Here is a 24,811-nt window from a genome sequence, read left to right as displayed (position 1 = left end):
TTGAATGCATTGTAAAATCTGAGTGCTGTAAAAATACTTCTGCTGGCAAGAAATGCACTTCTGGTGGTAATTTTGCAAAAAAAAATTACAATTCAAAGGGGCATTGGTATGACAGTACTATATTGAAACATAGTATTATAATGAAAATGCAGTGGGTATTCAAACGCATAGCAGAGGATTGGTGGTATGTGTAAAAAAACACCCGTAGCATGGTAATATTCTGGACAGCGTTCAACGTATGAAATGGATATGGATTTCATTCAACGTATGCAACGGATTGGTCACAATGCAACATGATTCATTTAACCACAAGTCACAATCCAAGTCAATGACTAAGTGCCAAGCATCGAGCTCCAAACCACTATGGATAGAAGAGCATAGTGCGCACAACGATTGGGAGAGTATTAACTACAACATTCATATGACTGTCAAGCGGTATTACATGTGAGGGTGTAATGAACAACACAAGCAGCGCGGTATTAACCTGGAGTATGGTGAGGAGTGATCAGTGTACCAGCGTTATCAATAATACTGTGTTTGTGGTGCGTGTGTTTGTTGTGTGCTCTCTCGCTTCCTGTGACAGAGGATCGATAGATCAACTCAATCAATCAAAGTATCAATAACATTAATCAATGGCGACCTTCTCGGAGGCTCCTCCAGGCGATGGTAAGGCCGGAGAGAAAATATTCAAGACGAAATGTGCACAATGCCATACGGTTGACAAGGGTGCAGGTATCAAGCAGTGTAGCAGAGAAGGCAGCACATGTAGGCTTGATGGTATGGGAGCACCAGAGAGCAGCGTTATTAGACTATGTCAGATTGAATGCATTATTCTGGGAAAAGAACGCGGCAGAACATGAAAGTGGAGGAGCGTGGGAGGTTATACCAGGAAAATTGGCAGAAAAATGCAGGACAAACTTCTGAAGAAATGGCAGAAGGGAGTTACAAAATGGAGCTGGAAGCCAAAAATGGCGTTGGCTCTGATACCATGTCAGACCAGGAGGTAACTCCTCAAATCAATTCATGATATTCATTCAGGTTGGTCTTTATTATATACATGAGGGAGAGACTGTTCATTTCATCTCCCGGTGGCTCTTCATATTTTCTATTATTTATTTACATCAATTTCAGTTATTCACCCAATCTTGATGATTAGGTGTCAACAATATGATTAGGATTTCTTGGTTCCCAGTCAAGGAGGGCGCAAGATCACTTCGCTTGCCTTCTAGGTCAAGAAGAAGCAACCTTGCATCTTTTATAATTCGATGTGCAAAAGGAATGGCTTTTCAAGGTCAAATTATTTGATAGAATTACCCCTAGGAGATTTCGCTCATATTACGTGGCCCATACTTTGAGAGATGCTATAATAGAGACAAATTCCACAATTTTAAGCAGTAAATGCATGCAACAATTAGCCCTAGAACAACGAAAATCCCGGTCCAACATATATGACAAAAGTAAACAAGAATAACATCAAAAATCATGTACTACATCTAACAAAGTATAACAACCATTCACAATTGACAAGAGAGAATCTCCAAAAGAAGAAAGACCAATATCCACACATCAAAACCCATCCATAAAGCTCCAATTCATCCTCTAGAGAAAGTGCAAAAATATCAAGAGAGATAAGAGATCCAAACCAAAGTGATGATGAGAAAATGAGCTCATCTCACTTGTATTTATACACAACTTAGGAGTTCGAATTAGCCTCCTTGTCCTACATAAGGCCCAAAAATAAAATAATGTTTTGATAATTCAACTTTTGGTGCAAACCCACCAAACTAGCTCATAAATGGAAAAGTAATCCTCTCAAGAGGTCAAGTAATAATATAAGCATGTTGTAGGGCCCTCTAAGAGGCCTAATGAGGTCCATGGGTGCCACAATGAAGAATAGAACCCTCAAAAGCAGTGGACAAGGGGTTGGCCCCTTGTAATAACCTATGGTGCTCCAATCGACATGTTGGGGAATACAAGTGTCCTCATGGGTCTCCAAACAAATAGAAGATGCCTGTAGATTTCCTGCAAGGGTTAGGATGATGATGTACGTGGGTCTCCAAACAAATCAAAGATGCCCGATGTTGGAATTTCTAAGTCTAACTATTAGAAACCCTTCATGTACTTTTTGATTTATTTCTACCTACTTGTTATGTTTAATTAACAAGTTATTTACCATGTAAATAATGGAAAATAAATACAAGTACATGCCCAACACATTACAGATCATCAACTGACAGAAAAAAACAAGCACACAAGTGAAAACGTTGTTTTTGGACCAATGTCCCCGGAAAAACCCAATGCGGGAAAACTGGTGAAGCTTTCTGAGGGTTTTATTATTAAGCAGTTTCATAATACAATCTGGGTGCCAAACCATCTCACCCAACAGAGAATGATCTCGACAGTAGTAACTCTCAGTCGGAGACAGATATTCTGACTAAAACCTCGGATAAACAATCCCACAACTCTCAGCTCCAATCTGCCCCACGAAATCTCTAGTGTTTACCTCTAGGGACTGCGTTAGTCCAACTAGCCCAGCGTCACCCCAAATCGCGTTGCGTCAACCTTTGGAGGCACTGCGTCAACGTCTAAACACTCTACGTCACCCACGCTGGCTCTCTCTGGCGCTGCGTAGCTCTTGGCTGCCTCTGTGTGGGCCCTGACTGGCTCTGCGTGGCCTCTAGCTAGCTCTGCGTCCCTCTTTCTTGGCTTTTGCGTTGATGCTCCCGATACCCTCTCTGCCTCTCTGCTTCTTTATTCATTGTCCCTCAGCTGCAACTTTGATCACTCCTTCGATTTCCTCAGCAAGCCCTGCCTTAGAAAATCGAATTCTTGATCAACTCGGTGTATTCTCTAAGTGACCCTCAAGCCTCCTCTTATACTTTTCTCGTTTACAAATCAACGGTCGAGATTAAGTCCCTAATCAATGGCTAAGATTAGATCTGGCTTGATCCATGAGTTTTGGACCATTCTAACACAGTTTTATATTAATTCACATTAATATTTTATTTTCCCTAAGTTTAGACTTAGGGACTCCATTAAAAATATTTTAATATCTCCCAAACTGTTTAGAATCTACCCAAACCCTTTCTAGGTATTGAATATCTCATGTGCCTTAGCCTCTCCACCAATTTTCATGGCTAGAGCACATCCGATGCTACTCCAAATCAACACTCCCTCTTAGCGAGGACTGTGCTCTAGCAATACTCCTCTCTGAGTATCAGCCTGATCATCCGGCATCGGTCCCTGTGCTGATGCTAGGCTAGTTGCCTATCATCTACACTGCTGCATCCTGTACTACTACCCATGGCCCTGCCACTACCACTGCTGCATCCATATTGCAACTCCCTCTCATCCTGTTACATCTGTTACCCATAGTACTGTCACTGCTAAATGTTGCACTGCAACCCAGTTACTGAGAAGTAAGTAATTGATCTCCCAACTTTGACATCTCCGTCAGGCTAGAGACACCCATGATGCTGAAGCTCCCTCTATCACTGACAAGTGCTCCCTCTCTGACCTTTGCGCTGTTGCAACTATTCCATGCATCTCGCACTATTGCACACCTCTCTGTGCCATCTTGCATTGGTGCAACACTCCCATGCTTCTCGCACTACTGCCTCACGCTGTCCTGGGAATCCTGCACTGTAGCTCCCTCTGTCGCTCCATCCGCATCCATCTCTACTGACATCTGCCAGTACTGCTACTCCTCTTCAAGGCTCCCGTAGCAAGGTCTAATCCAAGAGGCTGGGTACCTTGAGGATCCTGCCGCTCATCGCCTGTAGTCCGTCTGATTACAGCTCGATGTCTCCTACTTCCGCTCAAGTGGTGTGTGTGCACTCATGGCACAGTCATCGTCCATCTCCACTTGTCTGCCTTTGTTGGCACAACCTTGGTCTCGGAGGCCTCTCCCTTGCTCTTCTTCCTTGGACACTGGGTCACATAATGACCCAGCTCCCCACAGTGGAAGCATTTGACCTTGGAGAGGTCCTTCTTCTTTCGTTTCTACTACTTTCCCTCAAATGATAGGGCAACATCCACCTCCTCCTCCTTCTTGATTTTGATCCCTTTGCCTTCGCTTCCTGCCTTGCTTAGCCTTTTGATTTCTTCTTGGCGAAGAACCGCCCACATTTCCTCCCAATCTGGAAGGGTCGCCCTACCCAATATGCCCTGGACAAACACCTCCTAGGTTTCTGAGACTACATTCAGGGCTGTTCTCACCATCAATTCTTGATCCAATGTGGCCCCTATAGAAGTTAGCTAATCCCGAATCTCCTTCAACCGACCGAGGAAGGTGTCGATCTATTCTCCTTTCTGCATATGTTATGACTGCAGCTGATTTTCTAGTAGCATCTTCATCTGCACAGAAGTATGCTAATACAACTTCTTTAGGGCCTCCCACATCTCATTTGCCGTATTCTTCTTGGCAATGTGTTGTACTACATGGTCGTTGGCCCATCAAGGATGATGCTCTTGGCCCTTGCCATTGTATCCTTGTACATATCATTATCAGCCGGGTCAACTAGAACTGCTATTGTCCTCAAGGAGAATTGCTTGAGATGGTTCCTGTCTAGAACAAATAAGATTTTGGCCTTCCAGACTATGAAGTTTGAGGCTCCGTCCAATCTGTCCTGGTCTCTTACCCCATTCACTACCATTTCACTGCTCCTCTACTTCCCTTCTATAATTTCTCGGTGTTACTCCCTCTGAGCCTTGATTTCCCTCCTAGAAACCCCTCTGCCAATGTCGAGATGCCCCCACTCCGATTGTTAGTGCAGTTGCACCACTGATTTGGATTTCTTGGCTGGAAATCCTCGGCAGGAACTCCCTCCTCCTTGGTCTTGCCCTGTTAGGTATTGTTCTGACCACAGTACCCCACCAACTTCGCTCTGCAACTTACCCACAGCCTCCTATGCCTCAGTAAACTGAAGGTTAGAGCTTCTAGGCTCTGCGCAATCCCGACACTAGCAAAATCCGCACCTCTTGGCCACAGGCGTCAATCCAGCCTGACTGAGAAAGATGATCAGGCGCTGCGTAGGTTAGGTCTGCTCCCTTCTGCCACTACGCTGATCCTCCTCCCAGCTCAAACTTGATGATGTAGGCACTGTGTCACCCTTCCCTTGCTGCTTCTCTGCTAGGAAAAACTTTTGTCACTCGGGACAATTGTTTGTGCTGCCGCTGCTCTGCTCGGTTGATGCCCTCAGTTCTCTTGTGATCTACAACCACTCTCTGGTACCATGTTGGAATTTCTAAGTCTAACTGTTAGAAAGCTTTCATGTACTTTCTGATTTATTTCTGCCTACTTGTTATGTTTAATTAACAAGTTATATACCGTGTAAATACTGAAAAATAAATATAAGTACATGCTCAACACATTACAGATCATCAACTAAAGGAAAAAAACAAGCACACAAGTGACACCATTGTTTTTGGACCAATGTCCTTGGAAAAACCCAATGCAGGTAAACCAATGCAACTATCTAAGGGTTTTATTATTAAGCAGTTTTAGAATACAATTTGGGTGCCAAACTGGCTCACTCAACAGATAATGATCTCGGCAGTAGTACCTCTCAGTTGGAGACAAATATTTAGGCTAAAACCTCGGATGAACAATCCCATAGCTCTCAGCTCCAATCTGCCCCATGAAATCTCTAGCATCTGCCTCTAGGGATTGCGTTAGCCCAACTGGCCCAACGTCACCCCAACTTGCCTTGCATCAGCCTCTGGAGGCACTGCGTCAACCTCTAGAGCCTCTACGTCACCCACGTTAGCTCTCTCTGGCACTGCGCAGCTCTTGGCTGCATCTGTGTGGGCCCTGACTGGCTCTACGTGGCCTCTAGCTGGCTCTACGTCCCTCTCTCCCAGCTTCTACGCTGATGCTCCCGGTACCCTCTCTGCCTTTCTGCTTCTGTATTCACTGCCCCTTAGTTGCAACTTTGATCACTCCTTCGATATCCTCAGTAAGCCCTGCCCCAGAAAATCGAATTCTTGATCAACTCGGTGTATTCTCCAAGTGACCCTCAAGCCTCCTCTTATACTTTTCTCGTTGACAAATTAACAGCCGAAATTAAGTCCCTAATCAACGGCTAAGATTAGATCTGGCTTGATCCATGACTTTTGGACCATTCTAACACAGTTTTATATTAATTCACATTAATATTTTATTTTCCCTAAGTTTAGACTTAGGGACTCCATTAAAAATATTAATTATTTTAATATCTCCCAAACTGTTTAGAATCTGCCCAAACCCTTTCTAGGTATTGGAGATCTCATGTGCCTTAGCCTCTCCACCAATTTTCGTGGCTAGAGCACATCCGATGCTACCCCAAATCAACACTTGTAGATCACTTGCAAGGGCTAAGATGATGGTGTAGGTGGTGCCACATCATCATGCAAGGCCCTGATCATATGCCAAGTGTATGGTGTAAAATTGGGGCCAACTGGGCATGATGGATCAAGTGCATCTTCTTCGTCCATTAAGTGAACCAAGAGCAATCTCTGAATGGTTGTGGGAATCCATGGAGTGTTGTTTGCTATTGTGGAGGCCCACGACTCTCAACGCACACCCTACAAGTGCCAATGTAGCCCTATGAAGGATTAAGACCCTGTATAGGGAGACCAAACCCAAAATGGAGACCATCTGTAATCCTGCATAAGATCCAATCTGTCCCCTAGCCTTCCAGTACAACAAGTCCTTAGATAAATCGAGTAAGTGTGCTTACCAAATCATGGACCACAGGTGGGGACTTCATAATGGCCTTCCCTTCCATAATGGGCTTCGGGATGCGCCAATGTCTCCTAAACTCCAAATGGGGTTAACCGATAATCCTATTAGGTGGTTTCTACTTCTAAAGGGGGTGATGTAGTCATGGTACATCCTTCAAAAGGTGGTGGCATGTGACATATAGGTGAATGAAGTAGGAATGAGAAGGGGTAGCCCTGAGTCACAGGCTGGGATATAAGGATAGCTAATAAGAGGGAAGCCCACACTTGGGTTTATAATGTATAAAAGGGAGAAATTTTGGTACATGAGGTGCCCCGACCTTGATTTTTCGACCCTTCTTTATATGCCTTTTGCCTTTTTATGATTTTCTTGATTAACTGCTCGGGGCTCAAGGGGTGAGAGCATGATGTATAAGATATAGAAATGAATACCCCCTTTTAGGGTGGGGCAGTTTATTGCCCACTAGGGGTTGAGATAATCGTGGGTTCCTATATGATGAGGGAGGTTCATAGAACCTATAGGAACCAAGGTGATGGCCATGACGATGGGGTAGAGCTCATGTGGCCATGTGCTAAATGTGTTTGCTCGACCATCTTTTGCATTTTGTGGTACATTTTCCTGTTGAATGTGGCCATATATGTTTTTTCTTTTTAGCTACATCAACCTCCGGGCTTCATTCCAGGCCATGACCCAAGGTGTGGGCAGGGGGAAGGGGCATGCTAACCCTATATCGACCTAGTGGAGGAATGTGGACCCAGGTGGGAGAAATGATGAATGGGGTGATAATGAAGGCAAAGAGGGTAATATAAGTGAATAAGTGAGCGTACCACACAACCAAAATCAGGGTTTCCCATGAAATACCATCCCTAGAGCCAAATGGTCAGTAAAAGGGATCCCACAAGACTAGAATGCAAGGTTAATACCTAAAAGGGGTCTAGGGGACAAGAGCACACACCTAGCCCATTCTTTCCATTGAATCCCCCCATTTAATCCATGCCCAGAAGTGTCCATGATAAGCAAACTACAATACTCAAGTTGTAAATGACAAGGCATACCTTTAGGTTCGGAAGGCCCACCTTCAAACATACAATCAAGGCAGATAGGCGAAGGACCACATGGATGGCTCAGGTGGCGGAGAAATGGCATAATGAACTAGCTTGGTGGCTGCAAGGTGCTGTTGGCCAAGGACCATTTTGGAGAAAAATTTTCTCCTAGGGATATTACCGACAAAATGGTGGGTAATGTTGGTTTATTTCACCTACTTATTTAATTACTAACAAGTTATTTAACCATAAAAATACTGAAAATAAACACAAGTACAATCTTAACCATCTACAGATCATCAATTGAAAGAATAGACAAACACACAAGGGACACCGTTATTTTTGGACAATCGTCCTCGGAAAAACCCAACTTGGGAAAACCAGTGCAGCAACTGGGTGCCAAATTGGCTCACCCGATAGAGAAATCATTCAGGCAGTAATACCTCTCTTCGGAAGCAGATATTCAGCAAGTCTGCTCCATGAAAAACTCTGCAACACCTCTTTGAGGCTCTGCGTCAACCCTCCTGGCCTGTGCGTCAGCCTTCTACTGCTCTGCGCTTGCTCTTTGGCCCTTTGTGTCACCCACACAGGCCCTGCTAGCCTCTGCGCAGTCACTTTGGCCCTCTAAGTGGCTCCTGCTGGCTCTATGTAGCCTTCTCAACCTCTGCGCTGGTCTTTCGACACTATCTATGCCTCTCTGCTATGCACTCATTGCCCCTCGCTGCAACTCTAATCACTGATTCGATTTCTCTCAGCAAACCCCGCTCCAGAAAATCGAACTAACTGATCAACTTGGTGTATTTCCAACTGACCCTCAAGCCTCCTCTTATGTTTTTCCTGCTGAGTCTTCAACAACCGAGATTAAATCTCTAATCAATGACTAAGATTAGATTTGGCTTGATCCATGTCATTTAAAACCTTCTCACCTAGTTTTATATTAATACCCATTGATATTTCTATTTTCCTAAGTTTAGACTTAGGAACCCATTAAAAATATTAATTATTTTAATATCTCTCTAACCGGGTGGAATCTCCCCAAACCATTTCTGGGTCTTGGAGATCTCATGTGCTTTAGCCTCTCCACCAATTTTCATGGCTAGAGCACATTCGATGCTACCCCAAATCAACAGGTAACAGGTCTGAAAAACCAAAAAATTGTAAAAATTGAGAAAATATCAGTTAAAATCAGTAAACATCAGCAAGATTAAGGTACCACCAAAATATTGGTAAAAATCAGCAAATATTGAGATAAAACCAGGATGTTTGCAACACTGAGTATATGTCATTAGTCTAGTACTGTTTCTACTTATACTTGTGACCATTTGATCTATAGTGATTCCCATTATTACTAACATCATAGAGCAGGTCTTTAACTCACACCAAGGATAGCTTAGTATGATTATAGTGATACTCTTTCCACTTATTAGGTTAAATATGTCACTTATATTGAGCTAAGATTGCTACCTACTATAACTAGTATTCTGTGTTGTATTATTGATAGCTTAATGAGCTTACATCTTATTAAAGGTATGGTATTTATAGTAATCGAAAATGATATACTAGCACTCAACTTGAAATACTAGAAGTTGTTTTATCAAAAGAGCATACTCATTACCATTGTATCCATATCTATTCAATGTTATGTGTAAGCTACATGAATAAGGGGTTGTATCCATATGTAATAATACATGTTCATGCCAATCAACTTAAGGTGATTCAACCTTTATCACTGGTATCATTACCATAATAATACATGTCATATACATCTTATTAGGTAATCCCTTGTATCACTCTCTGCAGGATCTTGTATTATATCAAATCAAGCTTAGCTAGTAGTTGCATATTACTTGGAAACATGTAATGATGTTTGATTAGATGTATTCCCATATCATGTTAGTTATTAATATTGGCTTGTACTCTTCTTATACAGAGGCACTTAACTAAGCTATGATTCATAATCATTAGTAACCTAGTAGCTAGTATACAGGATCATGCTTAATGGAAACACTAGTCCTTATCTCTATGAGTATTATGCATGTTCTATGATTCTATCACCTTATCTGCATATTCAACTTTACTTATCCATTGGTTTAGATCAATCAAGCTCTTGAATCATTACAGAATATTCACTGTTATGATAAAGCAAACACCCTTTTATTAATGGTATTGGGTGTCGTAGCCGCTACAACAACACCTAAAATTTCTAACTTGTATTTCTATATTTTGGGTCACCCTGTGCTTTTCAAGGTCTTAATAGATAACCTTGTCGATCATAACAGTCAAAACCCTTTAATAAATCAACTATCATTAAAGTTGCAATTGTTGTATGATTCATGAGGCAGTTGTCTAAGCTTATTTGTCCTGCTTCATCTTTGAAACTGTAGTTTAGGTTATTCATTGCCAAGGATATTGTAGCATTGTTCCTCCATGTCTATTTATTTGAGTGGAAAGTATCTTGTTTCGGTACTTATGTGTGCCTTTTGTATGTCCAGGGTTTTGAATGAAATTGTAATCATAATACAAGGCTTATTACCATTAGAAGCAACTCTTAATGGGAAGCATATATCATTATGTCAAGGTTTATAAGATGCATCATAAGCCATCTATGGTTCAATGTTGGCATACTGTCGCAGGGATCAACCAGGCTTCATCCACACTTGAGTCCACATGCAATAATGAGTTTGAACTCCCCTCCATTTGGAATATCCCTGGGCTCCTTTCTCTATGATCTCTTAGGGTGTGATTCCTCATTTGACCTATCTAGGGTTTTTCCTGGGATCTAGCAAATCTAACCCTAAAGTTTCTAACTTAGGTTTTCTCACTTATTCGCAAGTTGCATTTGCAGTTTGTATTGTTAGCCTCACCGATAACTAGAACTGTGACCTGTGACCTCCTCAAAGCACCATTAGTCGCAAATTGCAGAGTGAGATTACAGTGATTCCTCACTAACCTCTAAGATCTTGACTTGCAACCTCCTTTAAGCACCTCTCACATGAAGTCGCAAGTCGCATTCGGAGTTGGCATTGGTTTCTTGCTATGATCTATAATCACGACCTGTGACCCCTACTGAGCCCATCGCATGTGATAGATTCAGTGTGTAAGTCCTAAGTGCGACCTCAATCGCAACTAAACTTGCAACCTGCAACTAGCCACTAAAATTGTGATTTGCGACTTACTCTGAGCAGCTCATTCCCTCTAGTCACAAATCACATTTATAGTTCACAGTCATTTGGCATTGTCATCTAAAAGTGTGACCTGTGACTAGACTGTCTCTAGTGCATGCGATAAACACATCATGCATATTTAAATTGCGACTAGCCTATTTAGCCTCTATTGATGCGATTTGTGACTAGTCATTAGATTTGTGACTTGTGACTAGTCACTAGATTTGCGATTTGCGACCTCCCTATTCTTGCATCTTGCGATTGTGGTCTATTTCTGTGTCTCTTCATATTCTTGTCGCTTCATCTTCCCCGACCCTTTGTCTTCCCTAAACCTCAACTTTATATGCATATTTCCCCTTTGTATTTTACACCTTTCCTCACAATCACTACACCTCTATCGCAACCTGCAATTGCTTCTCAGACTTGAACCTTCACCCTTTGCCACTACTAGCTGAGATAACAACTTACACTTTGAGCATGAAAAGGATCTTTGGCTCCTAATTGTTCTTTCCATCACCAGTAGTCATTTCCTACCCTCTATCATTATGACCTACGACTAGACTTGGCCTTCTTTCTCCCTCAAGTTGCAAGTCACACTTTTAGTCACCAACACTATGACTTGAAGATGTGACCAACACTATGAAGAGGAAATGCAACCGACACTGTGATGAGGAAATGCGACCAACATTGTGAAGAGGATTTGTGACCAGCATGGGGACTTGAAAATACGACCAACACTGTAAAGAGGAAATGTGACCAACACTGTGAAGAAGAAATGCGACCAATACTGTGAAGAGGATTTGCGACCAACATTGTGACTTGAAGATGCAACTAGCCTCTGTTGATGCGATTTGCGACTAGCCTTTGCTGATGCGATTTGCGACTTACTCATTGCCCTCTACAAATGTGACTTGTGACTAATATTGTTCTCATCGCATGTGAAAAAGCCAAGTTGCACTTTGAAATTGCGATTGCCACTAGAAATTGCGACTGTGACTACAAGGTGCCATTGTCACTAGAAATTGCGATTGCGACTACAAGGGTGACTATGACTAGGAAGTGTAACTACGACCACAAGGAATATGAAAGGTCACAAGGAAGGTATAAATATACCCTCATGCCTCATTTAGAGAGGACTTTAGCACTTGAGCTAGGACTAGCATTAGATAGTTGATTTGTGCTTAAGGAGCTAGAGGCACTCAACTCTTGGCAGCTAGTAGGGTGAGTTGTGGTGAGGCTAGGGTTTTTCTTTGGATGATGGTATGAACAACCCATGTTCCACTACTAGGCCTTGATGGACTTGTTGAATATGTACTTGAATATGCAGCATGGATAATGAGAAGTTCTTCACTTTCAGCATGGATTCCCATGCATATTTATGGTGGTTGTATTGGATTTCTTGTATTTCCATTGTGTTTGTATGTGTGCTTTCATGTGGGAAATATGTTAATGAACTCATTCTTAGCTTATGGCTTGCATGTCCACTTTGAATCTTTGCTTTCTTATTCCACGCAATGTTGGTAACTTATTGTGAACTGATTTGCAATTAACCTTTGGCACTTTCTTGTTCATGTATGTTTGAGATGGTTTTAGCTTACTAATCCTTCTTGTGGTATGCTTCTTGTTGTTTCTTTGTTGTTATATCCTTGTATCTCGTTCTGTAGGTTATCAATCGTGGGTTGACCTCATTCCCATTGTTCGAGCATTTCTTTCTTGCTCTTGCTCTAACATCTCCACATTCGACAACCAAGAGCGAAACTTACATGATGGCAGTCATGACTACATATCGGATGGGGCTCCTATCCCAAACAGTGTGAGGTTTAATTGGGTCTTCACACAGGGGAGACCCCCTAGCTATTGGTGGGACATCTTTCCCCATCAACACTGGGTAAATAGGGAACACTTTATGAATACATCATTACACTTAGTTTATCTTTAACACATATATGGTTATGGATCATTCATGAAGTTACTAGTCAATCAAACATATGATACTGTTCTTCCCTAATCACTGAGTGTTTATTACTAATAATGTAAGTTACAACAACCAATACCCATTAATTGGACTACACTTTCCACTGCTAGTAATACTCATAACCATTTCCTTGTAGTGATATAGTATATGTATTCACTTATATACCCTATGTATTACTAGGACCATTACAACTCTTTACCTATACAATGATCATGCTTATAGTGGTAACGACATTGTACTTAATAATGGAATGTAATAATGTCTAGGTTATATAGGTAATCAACTTTCATCACACTTGTTGGGTAATTTAATTGACCTTAAATTACTTCATTAATTGTCAACCAAGGTTCATGTACTTATGAAGTGTATGTGCACCATATATGCTAGGAATTCTATCTTTGGATGAAATTGATCTAAGTATGGATAAATGTTAAATGAGATTAAAGAGTTGTCACACATGTTCTTTCCATTAAAGCTACATCAAAACCAAATGGCAAACTGAATTGAAAATTAACCTAAAACTTGAAATCTCAATTTATTCTAATTGCAAAATTGAAAGTCTATCTCTAATTGCAAAAAGGAAATATTAATGCTAAGTTGCAGAAAAGAGATCTTAATACTAATTGCATAATTGAAAGTTTAACACTACTTTGCAAAAGGAAATCTTAACACTATTTGTAGAAAAGGAAACTTAACTCTAAATTGCAGAAAAGGAAATTCTAACTCTAAATTGCAGAAAGAAATACTAATGCTAATTGTTTGCAGAAGGAAAGTAAATCAAATGAAAATGTAGCTTCAAGTGATTACTAATGAGCTCTGAAAACCATCTATTCATCATCCACAAAATTTAACTGAATTAAAAGACTAGATTACTGAAACGAAATGCATTCTGGAAATAAATCTTTTTGGTATTTTCTTTTTATGAGCGCTCTGGAAATAAAACAACAAGTGATTAGAAAATAATTGAAATGTAACTATTCTTATTGATAAAGAGAAAAACTATATGAAATTACGAATTGAATGCAAACTATCTATGAAAAATTGCAATGTAAATAGAAACTAACTACCCTTACAACTCTCCAGGGGGGCCTCCCGTGAGTGTAAGTTCTTCACTGATCAAATGATTACTCAACCACACATTGGAAAATAGGAACAAAGTATTATATTAATCCACAAAAGTTTCTTAAAACAAAGCTTGCAAATACTGAAATAAACAACGACTAACTGTGTTTTTGGTCTTGCCTCACAACTTTTATACAATTCTTCATCGAATTGATCTAAGAGTCCTATGCCAATAAGCAATTAAACTAATCTTCCATCTAAGAAGTAAACTTAAATTAAAAGTCTATCTCCTCATGATTTGCTATTGGAAGAGAAAATCATGAGGGCATATCAAACCTTAGCTACTAGAACGAATACCATTGATTATGTAGGTACTAGAACCTTATGGATGAGCTTATGGCTTAACTGTATACTACTAGTATTCATATTAGCTATGTTCAATCTCGATATCTACTAGTTGAATGTAAGTTAAGTAATCAATGCCATATTTATTGAATAGATTGTATGTTCTATTAGTAATAGATATGATAGAAGAGTACTATCCCAGTCTTGACATTCATATTCATATAGTTTATAAGCTTTAAGAATAGTGAAAGCAGGTTGATTCATATGGAAATCATAGGGATTGAGTACTTGTAGCTCCAAGTTAGCTTACAGGTTGTAATAGAACACATATGGGATTACATCTATCCTTATAACCATATTCATTGTGGCTATTGTTCAATGTGTGTGATTGATATCAATGATTAAGCCTAGTAATATACATAATGGGAATCAGCTTACTGTATATACCAATTTACTTTACCATGCCATTTCTCAACGAAATACAATGTGCTTATAGTACAATAGTATCACTACTAGTTATGGATAATAGTATACGCTTACTAGTTCATCTTCTTGGAATGTGCTTATTGAAATCACATCACCATAAGTACTTACATATTGTTATACACCTTGTACACTACTTCCTAAGGTAACTATAAGAAATATAGTAATCAGACATATAGAGCTTAGTGATGGGATAGATAAGGCTACTAATGCTTATAATAAGCTATATGAGTCACACTTACTCTGTAACCATTAAACCTTAACCAAGCTAAGTAAGGATTCGTACCCTGTATTGTGATTATGTCATACTAATACTAACCATAAATCGGGTTGCTACAAGCTACTTCCCATTGGTTTGAATAAGGGACTGATTACACTTGATGAAGTTGTCATATATTAGATAAGATAAGATAATTTTATTAAAGTCCAACGAATGACCATAAATAGGCCAATCAGATTGAAGTATACAACCAATACAAGTACAATGTTGTGGTAGTGCAACTGCAACTCCTAGAAAATGCCAAAGCTAAATCTAGGATAAAATGAAGTAGAAAAGGAATACAATAATAGGATAACCTCATAAACATGTATATAACCAGATTATGTAGAAGGCTAAGTGAATCAGTCTCGGGCTAGAGGTCGATGATGTCAAGAATGCTCGAGTTTGATAGCAGATGGCAAGGGGGGTGATGGTGGTGCTAGTTTGCTATTGGAGTCCATTAGATACAACAAGGATTCTGGATGCATGATCCTGGAAGGGATGTAGGAGTGATGGATATTCCTAACATTCGAGGCGAAAGGAAAGAAGCTTTGGATAAGTCTCTGGATACGCTGTTGAGGATGGGGAGGAACCCGTTAAGGGGGGAGGCACCGTGTTAGGAAACCTTGTGATACTAAACCCTCTGACGCTCTAGGTGTGAGTGAACTGATGTGCTTCCTAGTACCTTCACAACGGTCTTGAGGGTATTAGTTGGCCTCCCAGGGGGGGGGAATGAAGGCAGACCCAAGATCTCACCTCTCTACTATTTGAAATACCCTAAAACTCAACTCATCGCTTGTTGCTTCAATTAGCCAAATCAACTTGAAAGTATGATGTGATCTTCCAAATCGTCCCTGAGTGACGTAGGCTATGTAGGATCTGAGATCTGTGTCTAAATATCTTCCTAATGAAGAGGGTTGGGAATATTTGATTAGGATACTGGAAGAAGGTAGAGAGGGATCCTCCTGACTCTCTATATAAGCAATGATATCGTCCTCTGATCTCATAGTAGATGGCATAATTGGTAAACCCTATTGGATCATGGTATATGGTGATCCATCTCCACTCAAAGTCAATGGGACCCAACTTGAAGCTACCCTAATGGGATCCCGAGTGAGTGCATCCAATGCCTGTGAGTATAAGGGTGGTGGATGATGAGGCCATCATGTAGCTCCAAAAAATGATCTAGGTAGAAGGACATATTTGGGCTACGACTCACCAAGGGGGATATCCAAGTGACTTGAAATTATAGTTTGTAGATATCTTCTTTGATCGTTTAATTTAGTTTATAGCGAGTCGATGAAAGATGTGCTGGTCCATCAAGGGAGAAGCTAAATGTATTAAGGTGCTCTAGGAAGATGGTCATTGATTGAAGGAGCTAGGATGCCTCTATGAACTGTCCACAAGCACAACCTAAAGGGGTATTGAAAGCGATGACCTCTGAAGAGAAAAGTGCAAGATAGGGGTATCTCTTTCTCTTGGTACCAGTGTCTTTGTAAACCCTAAATCTATAGAGGAAAGACACCAACCAGAAAAGGACCTCAAGGCGAAATGGGTGGACCTCAAACTCTGCCTAAATAATCAGCTTCAGAATTGTGTATTTGTAGCAGATGATACATTAGAAAAGAAAGGTTTGGACTCTCTCCATCATGGCCCAATCTAATTGTAGTAAACCGGGTCCCCAAATCTTGGAACCATTGAGGACCATGGGTCTGATAATGGCCTTCATGAGATGGACCTTGGACGAGATGTCATGGAATTGTGCCTAGAAGCATTGTCGCTCGATGAGGCTCTAGAGTGTAATGTCTCCATTTTCAATTTTCTCTATAATACAACCAAGATGGATTTTCATGGTACGTGATGGCCAGGTCATAGGGGTAGGACTATGTCATCAAGAGTTTCAAAGGGGTTTTGAAGAGTTTTTACGGGATTCAATGGCATTCGCTTGGCTTTTCCATTATCCGCACAGCTTGCCTTTTGTTTCATTGCAATTCGACAAATTTCATAAAATGAGGTTATTATTGGGCCTGACTTAATTAATTATGCTTGAGGTGGCATTCTCGAAGGATTATTTGATGGAACATCTCATTGTAATAACTCGTTGGAACCGGAATGAGAAAATCTACAGGATGGAATGATAATAAGAGACTCTAAGTGGCCAGATAAAGTGTGGTGAGAGATTTACCATTTTCCCAGATTAAAAGTGACTTTGATTAGTCACTTAATTAATTAAAAGGAGGGGAAATTAATTAATTGAAGGGAAAAGGCCAAAAGTGACTCAAGTGAAATAAAATAAAATTAAGAGTCACTTGGATGGAGTCAAAAAGGGAGCTTCTAGACTAATATTAAAATAATCAAAATAAAATACTTCTAGAGGCTTGGAGATCTATCTATGGAGTCTCTAAAAGGAGGAGGAAATCATTGGGACACATCTTGGTTTTGAGTATTTGCCTTTGGTGTGGATTGGAGAATTTAGTTCTCTACCTTAGTAGCCCCAAGACGAAAACCCTCGAGTGATTTAGTGACAGTGGGCGAGAACCCATCTCTCCCCTTGGTGAAGTCACTTAGAATTCATAGGTACAGTTATAAAATCAATGATTTGGAGTCCAATTGCAGCATTATTGTAGATATTTTTGAGGCCGTCACCTCAGCCATTTCTAGTTTCTTGTATTAGCATATTTTATATTAATATATAATGTTAAGATTCTCTGCATATTTATCTTGTTCATTCTTTAGTTGCAGAATATATTTTTACAATTTTGCTGATAATTTGTGATTCAATCTGCATAATTTTGTTTATCATGTTGACGTTGTAAATTTTGGAGTAAATTTATAATTTGGTATATTATTGTGGTATTAGAGCTAGTTTTCTTGCCAACCTGAGGGTTTTGTTGCAAACTGATATCGAGCCAAATTTTGAAAGGCCAAGTTCGAGGGTGAAGACAAATGTATTTGCTGGGCTAAAGAGGCCAAGGTATTGGAAAATCGAGCTATCCCTTTTGGAGACCGATTTAATTATTGGACTGAATTGAAGCTCATCATTAAAACCGACTACATTCTCAAGCGAGCCTGGAATATTATGGTGCTGAAAGATTTGAGTGAGAAATCACAGAGAAGAAAGATTCGATCTAGTCTGCATGATTGTGATCGTATTGGTTGATGCAGGGTCCCGACATATAACCATACTTAGCAAAACTGATGCTAGGGCAACACCCGCACATATACCCACAGTATGCATTTTTGAATGATAGTGCATCTACAACTGTCCCAGGATACTTGACTCTACAATGAAGTCAAATCTACAAACCATAAATGGTCAAGGCCCCTTTATCCGCAATTCCTTTGTATCAGAGCCAATCACCCCTCCTGTAACTCCCACCCGGATTATTTCCACCCTCAAGCCTTCGTATGAGGCTTTGTTAAAGCTTTTCCCTCTAAATACTTCTATCGGGAATTAAAACCCTTTCAGAACCTTTAAACCACCCTTTAAGCCATCTCCCGTACGACTTCTGCACAGACCCGAGACACCACCTTATCGCAATCCCAATCGGGTAAACACAGGTCATATTACATATATGCCTCACACCTTTCGACATGCGATTTTCCTTTGGGATTGGCTGCATCACTTAAACATAAATATAAAGGAATAATGGGAAGATCCGCTCTAAAACACATAGCCAGATCTCAATTTTTATATATTCGCGCTCACGAATATCGTTGGGTCCGCCTTCCCTTTACACTACTCCTCCGATCTCTGAACCTTCCGATGCCCGGTCGCTGATAAATCCTGATGCCGATCGTCGATTATCGTTGTCCCGATATCACAACATTCATAAACTACTGACCCTTACACTTCCGATCGCCGATATGTGATTTAATCGTGATCGTTGATCCGACCACGATCCAATGGTCCACGATTAATCGTGTGTCGCCCTTCACAGTTCTCCAAGGCTCGTTCTGATCCCTTTAAAAGGGTCTTCACCGATGCGATACGATCTGGACCATTGATCTAATTGATCCAACGGTTGTTGAGTGTCAATACTTCTTCGTTTATTCCTTTTACTTAGGAATTCCACTAAGTCTTCAGTATTTCCTCTGCGACATGGTTTCTTCAAAGGGTTCTGGACCTTTGTTATTTCACTGTGCACTATCTCTTCTGAGCTTAGACTTGCGCTCACACTCCTTTGATCTCTGTCCTTCTTGTGGAACTCTAATGGATTCAATGATCCATTATAACTCTCTGTTTCGTTGCTTCTCCAGAGCTTCACTCTACTACTTCATTTATACTCGATGAAGTATTTCGATTCTTCTGAATCGCTCTCCTCTCTCTCTGTGCTTCACCCTCGACTGTGTTTGCTTACAATTATTGCAACCCTACCGTTTCACATCATAAACAATCATAGAACACGCATTTCATACGTTCTGACATAGTCAGGAAAACTCTGCATATATTAATATGAAAGCACAAATTTACATCCGAGACACTTCGGTCTCATGCACACACACAGGCCTGATTCTCCTCATTAGTGGCCTCTTTTCTGCTCATAGGCTTACATATGCTTATATGGATACTTGGATTGGATTACTGGTCCCATCCTTTCCTTAAATCACTCAAATAAAGCTCTAAAGCTTGCTACATGCATGCATATGTGGCAGAATTTATCCACTCTAACTTTCTCTGTTTTAAAACAGAAAAGCCCCTTGTTTTGCTCAATGGTCCACATCTATTCTCCCTTTTATGCCTAAAAGCTCTCCCTTGTTCCTAGGATCATGGAACTACTCATGTTCTCATTTATTTGCTTTGAGAGCATTTACATATCCTCCCATTTCTAATAAAATCACATTTAAAGGCCTAATATTACTTTGACTTGGAACTTAGGAAACTAATTCCTAAAATGCATGACCCCCTATGTCTACTATTTACAATGATTTTCCTTGGGCTGAATGCTCCTGCATTAGACTCCCAAAGTAGAAAATGTTCATGATCTCCTGATCATGTGTCTTTTGGTCTTGGTCTTCCTGGATCCCACACTTTGTTTTGTAACTATCCAGATGCCTTGTCCCTTTGTTGCTGCTACATTTTTGTTGTCTTCTTCTTCTTGTCAATCAGATTCAAACTCTGATTGATCTTGCTTGTTGCTGCTACCATTTTCCTCCATTTCAATTGCTCCATCATCTGTTGCCATATTTCTTCAATTTCTATGTCCAGCATATCTTTGGGCTGGTCCATCTTCTACGTCTTACTTCTAGCTTCTTCTCTTTGTTTCAGGTTACTGTTGTTGTCTTCTATGCTGACTTTTCTTTTACTTGCTTCATTCTTTGCTTTACTTGCTTTACTGACTGCCTCCCTATCATCCTTACCCTCTTTCATGATTAAATCATGATTGTTCAACATTCTTTCCAGCAAATTAATTTCTCCATTCCATGGATTGAATTCTTCCATGAAGTTTTCTTCTTTCATCTTTACTTCCCTGCTCACCTGTGCCAAATCTCCTCCAGCGATTGCAACAAAACCTGCATTCACAAAACACTTGTTAAAATTAAAAACATAAGGTTGTTGTGCCTTATCTTCCTTTGGCAACAATTTAGTTTGCTGCACTGTTTTCTCCTTCTCCTCTGTCAGCACATCAGTATGCTGGTTTGAACTCTCAAAAGAATTCTTGAGACTGTCCATTAGTCTCTCTTTCACACCATCTGTTCTAATGATGTCTTCCTGCTTGGGTTCACAATAGTCATTCTTCGACAAATAATCTAGCCAAAATAATTAGGAGAAAAATTATCCCTCTGCAAAATAACTTGTCCTCCCTTTGTCCTTCTCACACTGCCTTCTGCCTGCTCACATTACTGGCTTGCGCAAGTCGTATGGCCCTAAATCTGCGTCACATTGGGCCATCTAGCATCCTTTTGCCTTTGGAAAAATTCTCTTTTCCTTTTGGATAATCTTTCCGACCTTCGACAACTGAAACAAACCCTTCCTTGCAACTCGCTCAGTTGGATTGGCTAACTCATGCTGCTTGGACAAAGGTGGATTGGCTAACTCATGTTGCTTGGACAAATTTCTCTGTAGAAGATTTCGCCATCTCTTTTCCTACCTCTTTGACACTTGAAAAATGTTGGGAAGCTCTCTTCAAATCTCCTCCGCTGCTCCGTCAATCAATGATGCTCTCCTTTTGGCTTGAACTCTCTTTCTTGTTGAATCACGACAACTGGATAGCTCAACTTGCCAAGGAAACTCGCACCCCTCTTGTGTCTCTCTCCATCCCATCGACTTGCTCTTATAATCTCTTGCTAGAGCACCAATGGCCATGATTAGATACTCATCAATGGATAAGATCATCTCAAACTTGATCCATGTGAGTCTATAGAGAATTCTTGATCATCCTTAATTAACCACTTTTCCTAAGTTAGACTTAGGAAATATTTAAATGATGGCTATTTAATTTAATTAAGGTTTTTCACAAGCTTATCTCGCAAAACCTTTTTTAAGTTTTGGAGATCTTGTGTGCTTAGCCTATTAGACACAAATCGGGACTAGAACATCTGTCTCATGCTACCAAAACAAGAAAAAATAAGACTCCCTCTTAGCGAGGAAGGTTTCTCTCTCCACTCCAACATCTCTCCTCTGTAGTTAGACCATGTTGTTGGTGTCTGACATCTACAACACACTGTCACTATCTACCAAACCACTGCACATACTCTGACTCACCTACAAACCCTGTAGCTAAACCACTCTACATCTGCACTGCTACTGACACTGCATTGTGCCTTCCTACACTACTTCCAACACTGCCTGTGCTGCATATGATCTCATGCTACTACGACTGCTGCAACTACTACAACTGAAATTGATCTACTATCCCTGCTCTGTCTACTAAGTATCTGACTGTGCCCCTCTAGAATCTGATTGCTACTAGTTCTGCACTGTCTCTCAAGTTTTGACTGTGCTTTGCTGACATCTCAATCCTCTCGCTACTAAATATTGTGGGCCCCCATAGCCGAGGTAGTGATCCATCAGGAAACACCTGTCCAATGTTGTGCCTCCTCAGAGGTTGCCCGTTCTTGCGACTCTGAAGCATCACAACCCTTTTCCAATTGGTGGTATAACTACTATCAATGCAACCTCCTCCAACCTGGAGGTTAACTCGTTTATCTTTGTCAAATTTTACTGTCTGTTGCTCCTTCCCTTTCTTGTCCTTCTTTCTCTTGGGACACTGGATGAAGTAGTGACCAATCTCACCACATCTGAAGCTTTTGACCTTCGACAGGTCCTTTTTCTTCTTTGTGCCTACCTTTGAGCTAGAGCCCTGACTAGGACCCTTTTTATTTCCCTCACTGGAAAGGGCTACATTATCATCCTTCTCGACCTTCGGTCCTTTGCTACTGCTGCTAGTAGTATCTTGGACAAGACTAAGCATTAGCTCCTCCCGTGTGAAGTCACTCCAAAGACATTCCCAATATAGCAATTTGTCTCGTTTAGTGATTCCTTGAACAAACGTTGCCCACTCTCTAGTAAAACTGCTATTCACACAAGTTCATTGTCCTCTAGTTTCTCTCCTACAACTTCTAGCTCATGTCAGACATTTTGAGTTCTGGTGAGATAGGGAGTCATGCGTTCACCCTTTTGCATCTTTATGGTCCTCAACTTCTCCTTGAGAATCATTTTACGATTCTCTAATGGATTTTGGTATAGCTTTACAATGACATCCCACATTTCCTTTGTTGTACTCTTTTCTGCAATATGCGGGATAATATGATCTCGAACTCTGTTTAGGACCATCCTCTTAGCTTTGGCCATATCCTTCCTGTACTCTTGGAAATAGGTTTTGCCGGTACAACTATTATTGCTGAAACAAACTCCTTCATAACATGCTCATGCAATAGGAATAGCATCTTGGCCTTACAAACACCAAACTTTGAGGCTCCATCAAGTCTATCCTGATCTCCGATACCTGCTTCTTTTGATCTTGAACTGGAGCTTATCTTCCACTTGTACATTTCTTATCAATGTTTCTTCTTCCTTTTCCTCTGCAAGGGCTTGGGTTTCTCCGTCTTGAGGTCTCTTGAAGTTGTTCTTTGACAACAATCTGGCATCCTCTTCGACACAATCGTTCCAATGCTAATAAAACTTGGTATCTCACCTTGTGCACAAATACCTTGTACAAATGGTTCCCATGAAGAAGGAAATCCATTAAGAGTCATTGCAACAATCTCTGCATCATCAATGGTATCTCCAATGGCTTTAAGTTGATCTCTAAATTAGGAGACTCTCATCAGATAAGCGGTAATTGAATTTGATCTAGACATCATGATACTATGGAGTTTATGACTATTACGTACCACTTTGTGGGTGATATCCCCAGGAAACTTTTTTCTCCATGATGTGCCTCAGTCGGCAGCTAGCAACCCCTTGATGCCTCCTACTAGCTCGTTGTGGCATTACTCTGCCACCTGAGCCAGCCATGTTGTCCCTCACCCACCTGTATTGATCGTATGTTTGAAGGTAGGCCTCCCGAATCTAAATGGTATGTCTTGTCATTTGGTAATTAGCTATTGGATTTACTTATCATGGATACTTCTGGGTATGGATTGATGGGGGGATTTGGCGAAAAGAGTGGGCTTAGTTTGTGCTATTGTCCCCTTGATCTCTTTTGGTTTCTACCCTTGGATCTTAGTCCCGTGGTATCTCATTTATTGACCATTTGGTTCTAGGGTGGTGGGAAACCCCGACTTTGGGTGCGTGATCCTGCTCCTTTATCTGCACATATTACTCCCTTTCCACTCACTATACCCCCATTCATCTTTTCTCGCACCTGGTTCCACATTCCCATTCTGGGTCCACATAGGGCTAGCCTCCCTATCCCCTTGCCCCCACCTTGGGTCAGGCCAAGAATGATGCCCCAGAGGTTGAAGCAATGAAAAGAAAAAGCGAAAAGCACAAATGGCCACTTTAACAGGAAATTGTACCACAAAATGAAAAAGATAGTCGGGACAAAAATAATTAGCACGTGGGGAAAATCCATTACATGATCTCTATCCCAATCATTGGCCATCACCCTTGTTCCATAGGTCCTAGATGAGCCTCCTTTATCATTCAAGAATCCATGATTGTCCCAAACCCTGGAGGGAAATGAACGACCCTACCTAAAAGGGGGTAGTCACTGCTATATCTTACACATCATGCTCTTGTCCTTTGAGCCTCGAGCAGTTAATTAATGAAAATATGTAAAAGGCAAAAGTTATATGAAGAAGGGTGGAAAAATCAAGGTCAGGGCACCTCATGTACCACGATTTCTTCCTCCCATACATTACATACCCAGGTGTGGGCTTCCCCTTATCTAGCTACCCCTATGCCCCACCATGTGGCCCATGATTTCTCCTCTCATTCCCTATTCCATTCCACTTATTTGTCACTTGCCACCCCCATTAGAGGGATGTACCTTGGATATACTATCCCCTTTAAGCGCTGAAACCACCTAATAAGGTACATGGATAACCCCCTTTGGAGCTTGGAGACACTAGCACATGCCAAAGCCCACTACAAAAAGGCATGCCATTATGAAGTGTCCACATTGTTATCCATGATTTGTAAGATTTTTACCTGATTATTTTAATGACTGGTTGTACTGGAATCCTAGTGGACGTATTGGATCTTATGCAGGATTACAGGTGGTTTCCATTTGGGTTTGGTTTCCCTATGTGGGATCCTAACTCCCAGAGGTCTACATTGGCACATGTAGGGTGTGGATAGAGAACCATGGG

The sequence above is a fragment of the Pinus tabuliformis genome, chromosome 5_1, assembly GCF_031772625.1.
Source record: "Pinus tabuliformis cultivar Carrire ecotype Pingquan chromosome 5_1, CPIR1, whole genome shotgun sequence".
Taxonomy (NCBI): Eukaryota; Viridiplantae; Streptophyta; class Pinopsida; order Pinales; family Pinaceae; genus Pinus; species Pinus tabuliformis.
Note: the sequence above shows the minus strand (reverse complement) of the source record.